At 35.7% G+C, this 10,397-nt stretch overlaps 1 protein-coding gene across 2 annotated transcripts in view; it reads left to right on the top strand.

Moving 5' to 3' along the window:
• The first annotated feature begins 6,817 nt into the window (after window positions 1-6,817).
• LOC129258039 (uncharacterized) overlaps window positions 6,818-10,397 on the top strand; it is an 18,652-nt gene continuing 15,072 nt past the window's right edge. The window contains exon 1 of one of the 2 annotated variants that reach the window (XM_054896501.2): window positions 6,818-7,341. The gene's annotated coding sequence lies outside the window, so the exon portion shown is untranslated. The remainder of the gene's footprint in view (window positions 7,342-10,397) is intronic. The other variant, XM_054896497.2, reaches the window with a different exon arrangement.

The following is a 10,397-nucleotide window of genomic DNA, read 5'->3' as shown; positions in this document are numbered from 1 at the left end:
AATCTAAGATGGTGTCCAAAAATCTAAAACGGCTTCCAAAAATGGAATTTAAAATGACTGTTGATAATTAAAATGGACCTAGTTAATTTCATATCCACCTGGGACATAATGATTTTGGTGTCTTGACCATGTTTTCAATGGTCAAATAAGACATTGGGTCAAGTGACAAGGACAGTCAGTGGTCCATATTATGTTAAAAAATCCAAGATGGCTTCCAAAAATGGAGTCTAAAATTGTTGTTGCTATTTAAAAAATAACCGACATAGTTAGCTCAATATCCAGAAATATGATTGTGTCTATACCATGGTTAAATGGGTGAAATAATACATTGGGGCAAGTTACAAGGAAAGTCAGTGGCCTGGTATGTGCAAAAATCCGCGATGGATTCCAAAAATTGATTCTGAAATGGCTGCTAATACTTAAAGTGGACATCATTTTGGCCTGGGAGATGTGAATTTGATGTCTAAACTACGGGTTTTAAGGGTCGAATAATATATTAGGATAAGTTACCAGGACAGTCAGTGGTCTGGTATGTCCAAAAATCGAAGATGGCTTCCAAAAATTGATCTTAAAAATAAGTTGCTGACATAGCTCATTTCATATCGGCCTCGGAGATGTGATTTTGGTGTCTAAACAACTGGTTTCAAGGGTCAATTAATACATTTGGACTAGTTACAAGGACAGGCAGAGGCCTGGCATTTCAAATAATCTATGTTGGCTTCCAAAAATTGATTCTACATTGACTGCTGTTACTGAAAGTGGACATAGTTTATTTCATATCAGCCTGGGAGATGCGATTTTGGCGTCTAAACCACTGGTTTCAAGGGTCAAAATGATACATTAGGGCAGGTTTTAAGGACATTCAGTGGTCTGGTATGACCAAAAATCCAATATGGCTTCCGAAAATTGATTCTAAAATGGCTGCTGATACATAAAGAGTGGCATACATGTAGCTCATTTTATACTCGCCTGTGAGATATGATTTCGGTGCCTAAAATATGGTTTCAAGGGTCAAATAATATATAAGGACAAGTTACAATGACAGTCAGTAGACTAGTATGTCAGAAATTCCAAGATGGCTTCCAAAAAAGGAGTAAAAAGTCTGATGTTACTTATAAAATGACATAGTTTGTTCAATATCTGTCTGGAGAATATGAGTTTGGTGTGTAAACCATGGTTTAAAGGGTCAGGTAATACACCAGGGTAAGTTACAAGATCAGTTGTCTGTATGTTTAAAAAATCCAAGGTGACTTCAAAAATGGGGTGTAAATTGACAGTCGTTACTTGAAAGTATACATAGTTTATTAGAAATACACATTGAAGGTATGATTTTGGTGTATACACTAGAGTTTAAAGGGTCAAGTAATATATTGGGTTAAGTTGAAAGGACAGTCAGGTGTCAGGTGTGTCCAAGAATCGAAGATGGCTTTAAAAATTGGGGTTTTAAATGACTTTTGTTACTTGGGGATAGTATTTTGGTGTCTACATTAAGGTTTCAAGGGTCAAAAATACTTTGGGACTGGATACCATGATATGCAGTTATCCGTTTTGCCTTAAAATCCAAGTTGGCTTCAAAAAATTGGTTCAAAAGTGAGTGCTGTTACTTAAAAATGGACATAGTTCAAACATTATAGACCTGTGAGAAATAATCTTGGTGTCTACATTTAGTTTTCATATTGTTTCATGAGTTGGTAACAGTACCCATTTTGATGAAATTTCAGAATCCCCTTTGGATTTTTTTTTGACAAAATGTAATACTAACCATCTTTGTTACTTGTCCGAATGTATTATTTGACCCATCATACCACAATTTAGACACCAACATTATTTCTTACAGAAAGAAATTGTAGAACTCGGACCATTATTGAGTGATATTAGTCGTTTAAGATGCCTTTTTTGAAAATCCTCTTGGATTTTTAGGAAAACTGGACAACTACATATCAATGTAACCGGTGCAAACGTCTTATTTTAACCATGAAACCATAGTGTTGACACCGAAATCACATCTCCTTGGTGGATTTTGAATGAACTATGTCCATTTTCAAAGAAACAGCAGTCATTTTAGACTCCGTTTATTGGAAGCCATCTTGAATTTTCGAGATACTGGGCCACTGGCTGTCCTTGTTACTAATTCTCTGACTTTTAAAACCATGGTATACACATCAAAATCATATGCCCTTGACGGATATTACATGAACTTTGTCCATTTTTAAATACCAGTGGCTAATTCATACTATTTTTTAAGCCACCGTGGACTTTTGGACATACTTCACCACCCATCGTCCTTGTAACTTATCCCAATGAATTATTTGACCCATTTAACCATGGTATAGACACGAAAATCATATTCCCGGATATTGAACAAACTATGTTGGGTTTTTTTTTTTAGTAGCAGGAGAATTTTCTTTTCCATTTTTGGGAGCCATGTTGGATTTTTGAACATACCGGACCACTGACTGTCCTTGTAACTTGTTCCAATGTATTATTTGACCATTTAAACCATGGTCTAGACACCAAAATCATATCTCCCAAGTGGATATGATATGAGCTATGTCCATTTTAAGTATTGACAGCCATATTAAACTCAATTTTTGGAAGCCGTCTTGGATTTTTGGACGCACCAAACCACTGGCTGTCCTTGTAACTTGTCCCGATGTACTACTTCACCATTCAAACCATTGAATAGAAACCAAAATAAAGCCACCTAAGAAAGTAATAGATGAATTGTGGATTTTTTAGCATACGGCAGCCATTTTGGGCGCCATCTTGGATTTTCCTGGTACCCCGGAGCGCTAATATTCACTCTGACTCGTATCAATAAATTCTTTTACCCACTCGACCATGGAATATGAACCGAATTAGGATTTTCGGGTGAATAATGACTGAGTTATATCAATTTTCAGTGAATGGCGGCCATCTTGGACGCCATCTTGAAAATAACTACTTTCCCGTATGCGGATTTTGGTAGATTTTTAGTATGTTATTCCTGAGGTCAAATACTACCAGAAACAGTTGAAAAATTATTTGTTGCAATTTGTTCCGGGTCAAACCATATATTGACCCGTCTATATATTTTCAGTGTCCAAAAAGGGAGAGTTGTTCATCTGTTACACCATAGATCTTGGTCGCATTGCCAATAGGAGGATCTCCATAGCATTAGTGATCTCGACATTCAAATGCTCATAACTCTTCTATTGCTAGTCCTATTTTACTCAAACTGTTGTTGATCTTATTCTTTGATTTTTCTGCTTTCACAAAAGCTAACTTGCTCCAAGAGTTTCATTCTCCTTTAATGTAAAATTTTTCACTAATGTTTTTTTATTTTCTTGATTAACATAACAAGAAACAGAAAGTAGAATCAATAACTAAAAACTCATTACAATGGAAAAAGTCATTAGGTACAAAAGTACATCAATGATTCTATTACTACATAGGCGGATCCAGGGAGCGAGGGCTAGGCCCCCTCCCCCTAGCTATTAGCGGGAAAAAATATTTCGTGTTACTACATAAAGTTTTCGCTCGCGTTTCGTTCTCGAATTGCCTGTTCGATGAGATCTTGCTCAATGGGCTGATATACAGCTTAAAAAAATATTTTTGAAGTCAATATACAAAACATATTTCAGCTCGGACATCGAGCTTTCATAATTAGTTTTATGTACAAATCTATTTTTTTAAGTGCTATGTAAAATTGTCGTTTCATGGTTTAAATATCAACATTTTCAACTTGCACTGTGCGCTCGCATTTATTTGATTTGCCAGGTACCAATTGTCTTTCCATAAAGTTTTCAAAATATTTTCAGGTGTCTGATTGTCAAAACATAGGTTTAGTATGAGCTAGCGCTGTGCGCTCGCATTTTAATTTGAGAGTTATTATGTATATCTTTGTGGTAATTCTTTAACGAAGTGCTTAAAATCCCTTTTTTATGACAGTTTATCGAAAATTTCGGCTCGCGATTTGCGCTCGCATTAATTGTTAAAAATATATTAACCCATGCATCCTATTCATAATTACAAAGGTGCTTAAAATGTCAATTTTCAGCTCTCATTATTGGCTTATTAGATTAATAAATAAGATAATAAGATTTTCATGAATTCCTAATAACTAACTTGTTCCCTTTTCAGAATGGAGAATCGACAAGTTTCATCTCACGCCAGTGGCGTTCCTAGAATTTTCCACAGGGGGGGGGGGCAAATTCGTCCGCCAAAAAAATTGACAAGCCAAAAAAAAAAAAAAAGGTCTTCAACTACAAATAAAGGATCTCGTCCGCCAAAAAAATTGACAAGCAAAAAAAAAAAAAAAAAAAAAAAAAAGGTCTTCAACCACAAATTAAGGTCTTCAAGACTCGTCAGGGGGGCAGGGATATGTCCCTTGCATGGGTCGTGACTCGTCAGGGGGCAGTCTGCCCCCCCCCCCCCTAGGTACGCTAGTGTCTCACGCTTAGAAAGAGGAATAGAAAGATGGTTATATAATGATGACATTCCATTGAATGTCCCGGCCCTAGGTCAAAATAATCGAGTTTCGCGCTCGCATAATTTTATCAAGAGTGATCCACATCTACTTCACAATTTTCCTTCACAGTGCTCGAATAGTGTTTAAATTGACCCTTTTCAGGTCGGAATATCAAATATTTTCAGCTCGCGCTTCGTGCTCGCATTATTGATTTTCATGATTTAAAAAATGTTTGCCGAATGCACAGATTCTGTCTGACTCTAAAACACGCGCACGCTTTTATATTGAGATACGCATGGCTTGTTCTTTATTTGAAACGTGCTTAAATTATTCACTTTCAGATCAGAATATAAGTAAAGAACTTCTGCTGGTGCTTCGCGCTCGCATTATTAATAGGGAGATACCAAATTACCAATTCTTTTTTCATGATTTACAAAACGTGAATAGAATGTCCCGCTTTTAGGGCTGAAATCTCAATTTCTCTACTCACGCTTCGCGCTCGAATCAATTATTGTTTAATTATTTTCCTATCCTCTTCATGGTTACAAAAAGTGCTTAGAACGTCAATTTTTAGGTCGGAATGTCAATAATTTTCAGCTCGCGCTTTGCGCTCGCATTATTTAATAGTTGAAACTATTCCCCAAAAAAAGAATGTACAATGAGCTATTAGACAGCAAAACAAAAATGTGAAAAGATTGAGGAAATAAAACAAACATATAACAGAAAGTATCATCAAAATCGGATGTAAAATAAGAAAATTATTACATTAAAGTTTTGCGTACTACATAATCACATCCTGGATTGTATGCAATATGAAATATTTGTGAACTGTGTATGTTTCTCCTTTAACGTGTGGAATTGTTATTGCGGTTGAAATGAAGAGCTTTATTATTTTCAAATCTGTAAAAATTACAATATTCTGTATCCATCTTCAGCCCTGACTTCACGGGGTATTCTCTTCACAAAATAGCCCGATAAATGTACAGTAAGGGTTAATAAAATACAAAAAGAAACAGTGATAGTGTGACATCGACTCTCTCATGCACCTGTTCATGTTAAGCGAAACTTCATAGGGAATAAATCATATCTTTCGTATTTCACATCCGGTTTTCTGCGTTGTAATCGTTTTATTTGTTTCTATCTAATTGAATTAACTTGTAGTTGTTTCGGATGGACTTGAACCATTTATAATGTTTAATAGAGATGGATGCACGTTAATAAAAGAGCAATCAAAATAATATTACCCGATTATGCGCACTCTATTAGTTTTTATTTTTTATCATTATAATCAATACAATCCCACGTTTGTATCTATAAAACTATTATGTAATTTGTTCTGTTGTTATTGCTTATTTTGTATAGGTTAATAATACTGGGTACTTTGACATAATTTGTGATATTCATTTTTAATACCAAAATAATAAATAATAATCAGAGACAGAGAGTGAGAAAAGGAGAGGGGGAGAGAAAAAAAATTATTTGCCTATTTTGTGCCTATCCATGTCTGACATAAACGTTCATTAAGTTGTTTGCATGCTTTATTTCAATTCTAGTAATATTGTGTCTTTTTATTGTCATATGGAGGCAGCTAGGGGGCTCTGTTTATTCTATCGTTCCATCTTGCACTTGCTTGCCTTATCATTGTTACTCTGATTTAAAGGGCCGGCCTACTCTACATTGCCTTTTAATTGGAATTGAAAGAAGCATTAAATTGAAACTGAATTGATTTGAAACTTCTTTAAAAGTTCATCATTGTCTCTCTGGGCTGTTAAAGTCTGTCACAACAGAAACGCAATCTCGCAGAAAAAAATATTGAGGGTCGAGATGAGTAGGTTGTAGTTATTATTTTTTAATCTTTGAACGATCTTTGCCGCTTGCAACAGAAAGTTGTGAGCTCTTTACAAGACTGCATATCAATAGAAATAGTGAGTGAGATACCTCATCGACTCTCTCATTTGAATATCAATGAGTTGTGCATAGAACTATTTGGTGAAAAATAAACGAAACTTTAAAAGGTAATAACTTCATCATTTTACATCCGATTTTGATGAAATTTTCAGTGTTATGCTCGTTTGATGTTCTCTATTGATTCAGATCAACATATTTCTGGGGTGGACTTGACCTTTAATCAGAGCATCGAGACCTTCGAGTTATCCTGAAGAAAGGAATGTTTTATTCAAAGGTCATTAACAACCATTCCCGATGTTTCCATTTACCTCGAGGCATCGGTATACCTACGATTCAGTACGATCGAGCTCCTTCATGACCTACCTTTAGCCTTACCACCAACTCTTCACCATAACAATAGGAGATGGTACGTCGTTACGTAATACCTAACGGACGATATATCTTTAAACACCAAAACCCATTCACGAAAGTGATTGGAATAGACAGCAAAAAAAAAAACCCGTCAGTTGTGGTTCTAAATTTGGAGGACTTTGGGAACAACACACCGCCCTGAGTTTATTCAAATCGATTTTGTTCTTCGGAGGCATTCATCCATACTTTCTTTCATTTTACTCACTTGGGCAGACGGTCGCCGACACTCCCATTCATACTGCCACCGGCCACTACATGCGTCCTGTGCAAAGGCTGGTATTGTTATAACCGCTTTCTTGATCTACAAGAAAATTCATATTTGCAGAGAGATTTACGCCATTGTTCTCCTTGAGTTCAGGGTTTTAACAATGCTCCTTCGGAAAGACATAAAAAAGATGCCCGCGTAGTTAGCATGATAATAGAGCTCAAGGCGTCGAGAAATTCCATAATATATTCCAGGAGCCTGGTGTAAGAGCACATAATTCTGTGGCCAATTCTGTTACTTTACAAAGTAGAATACGAGATAGAACACGCCTATTTTTCAAAGATCTAGATTCAATACACGATGCAAGGTAAGTAACGCCTTTTTGTTTATGTTTAACAAATATGGTATTTTTTCATCATACCGTTTCATAATACACAGAGGGTTGATGCCATCTTCTCCATGTCAGTGTTTTTAACGTAATGTTATAATCATGAAAATATCTGAACATACTTTACTTCGTTGAAATCACTGTTTCTACCAGTCTTCCGAGAGTTTAACAAGAGGTTTATTAAGCAGATGTAGTCCATAATCGTATTATAATGATTTAATTATTTTGATTCAGATAGCGAAAACAAGATGAATCAACGAGTGAAGACATATTACGTAATGTTAACACAATATTGCCATTGTCTATTCTGTCACACATCAATCGAAAATTACAGTTCTGTAAATAATTATGAGCGTGATGTGCCAATTCCGGCATTATGTTTTGCTCTACGATTATGGACTACATCGATCTGCATCAATCATGTTGTTAATGAATTGTTGTGGTGGTTACGAAAGATGAGGGTGACGGTGATGACACTCTGCTGCTGCTGATGGTGATGATGACGACGACGATGTTGAAGATGATGGTGGTGCATGTGATGGTGGCGATGATGATGGTGATGGTGATTATGGTGGTGATGATGATGATGATAGAGGTGGTCATCATCGTGGGTGATGGTTGGCAAAATGAAGATAATGATATTGCGATGGCATAGCGACAAAAATGGTGACGGACGTTGACAATGATAATTGTAGTAGTCATGGGGTCATGGTGGAGATGATAACTTATGATGATAATGATTGTGGCGGTGACGACGATGGCAACTGATGATGATGGCGGTGGTGGTGGTGGAAAAGAAGTGACGATAATGACGAACTCTCGTGCTTTCAGATCTGCTTATACACTGTACATAGCGTCTTCCCAATCTTTTCTTTTTTTATTGTCATTTTTCAAAGTGCATCTCTCTCCTGGTAAATCCAATATCTGCCCTTGGACATTTTGGGTGATGTTAGAGTATGTCCAAAATATTAAAATACTGTCAATGCATCCACTAACATTGTTAAAAAGCTTTATTTGTAAGGGAAAAGTTCACCCAGCAAAAGGATGAGATAATTAAAGAGAGTGAGAGGGAGAAAAAAACATACCAGTTTAATAATGAACATTTTTATCGAAATAGGACCTCAATTGAAAAAGTTATTAAATTTTAATTTGGGGCTTAATTTCACAAAAAATTTATATGCACATCCTTGTCGGTATGCAACTGATAATATCACCCACCCACTATTTATTTTGCATTTTGCTTTATCGAATTTGGAATATTTTTATTTTCTCCTCATTACAATGTTACACAAAGTTTTATATCTTACTATTATGGAATTGCGATTGTAATCTATTGTTAATTGATGAAGAGTCTTATTATTGTCAGATATTCAAAAATGAAATATTGTATAATTCAAACACTAAAATGCAAAGAAACAGTGAATGAGTGACATCATGGACCCTCTTTTATACACATCTCTTGTGCATGTTTGGGGAAAATTTCAAATGTCATAACATTTACTTGTGTTTCGGAACTCAACAAAATCACAATGACGATATGCTTGGTAAGTAATTGTCCATAAAATCGTCATTGTAAAAGAAATCAGACCTTTAGCCTATAGAATCGTTTATTGTACCTGGTCACAGTCAGTGGCACACACATCAATTCAATGGTCATCGTAATAGAAATGACTCACTTGACTGTTCCCTTTTAGGGGACCCGAAGAGGGGGGGGGGGTATAATTAATGGTACCATGGTTGTTCTGTGAATTAAACTGTCATATCGCGATTAAAATGAGTACTCCAAATAAAATAGAAAAGTCAAAAGTTTGTTTGTAGTGGTTCCAATAACCAACTTAGACCTATATAATTGTTTTCCAAAGTTGATAAACCTGTCCCTTTTCTTTAAGTAACATTTCATGAGTAAAAAATGACTGATATCTAGAAAGATCGACAATCAGCTTGATATTGTACAAAGGCAACGGATAACAATTGAAAATATGACAATGAAAATATGAACAATACTTCATATTTTATTTCTAGCGGTCATTACCTTTGCCGTGAGCCTAATTATCCAATAGCAAAAGGCCAAAAGCCTTGCATAGATATAATGCGCATTTTTTTGGAGATCAATGATGTTTTACGAATGTAACCATCATATTTACCAAAGTTTCACTGAAAATGAATATATATGACAATAAACTTTCACGCACATGTTCTTTTTTTAAATAATTCTTCCTGTGTGACGTAATTCATAATGACCCGAACTCGTTTTCATACTACAATGTATAAATTGTCATGATTAATTGTTGTTATTGTATATGAGATACCAACATTGTTATCATTACGACAATGGTACTTTATGTAAATATTTTCACAAAGTCAGGTTCATATTGTGAGTTTATCAAAAGTAAAGGACATGTTTATCCGAAGTGGCCCATGAAAATCTATAATAATACGTTAATGTGGTTACTATATTGATTCTTTCAATTAACTTGGTCTCATATATGATCATGGTGTCCCTTTAAAACAGCAAATTTAGATTGTGCTCATAAGGGAACTAGATCAACGACACTCCTCTTCTTCAGTCTTGTTTTCCAATCACTCATTTGTATATCCCTTCTTTCACCCCCTTCTCACACCCCTGTCTTACAACTCTATCTCGGCGTGTGTACCCCAGTTTCTTCATGATCTTATCAAAGTTACATCTAAGCATGCTAACATTGGAAATGTGGTCATCCTCTAAAATGTCGCAAACGATACAAATTAAACTGATTATTTCGAAGTGTTAGCCTTTTCGAAATATCACCATATCGATTTTGGGTTACTGAAATAACTGTCGATCGATATTTGTCATTGAAGTGGTACTCCGCATCGTCTACCCAGTAATATAACAAGGTTATGATATGGTTTGATATAGATAAGATGAGAAGATGTACAACTGGGCGTTGTGGCGTGCGCCTGTAATCCAAGCTGTGGGGAAGTTACAAATTGATGCAGAGGTTCGAGGTTCGAGCCCTGGTCACGTCTTTCGGATGGTGACGTTAAAAGGTCGG

The sequence above is a fragment of the Lytechinus pictus genome, chromosome 1 (assembly GCF_037042905.1).
Source record: "Lytechinus pictus isolate F3 Inbred chromosome 1, Lp3.0, whole genome shotgun sequence".
Classification (NCBI taxonomy): domain Eukaryota; kingdom Metazoa; phylum Echinodermata; class Echinoidea; order Temnopleuroida; family Toxopneustidae; genus Lytechinus; species Lytechinus pictus.
Note: the sequence above shows the minus strand (reverse complement) of the source record. Positions and strands in the feature narration are given on the sequence as shown.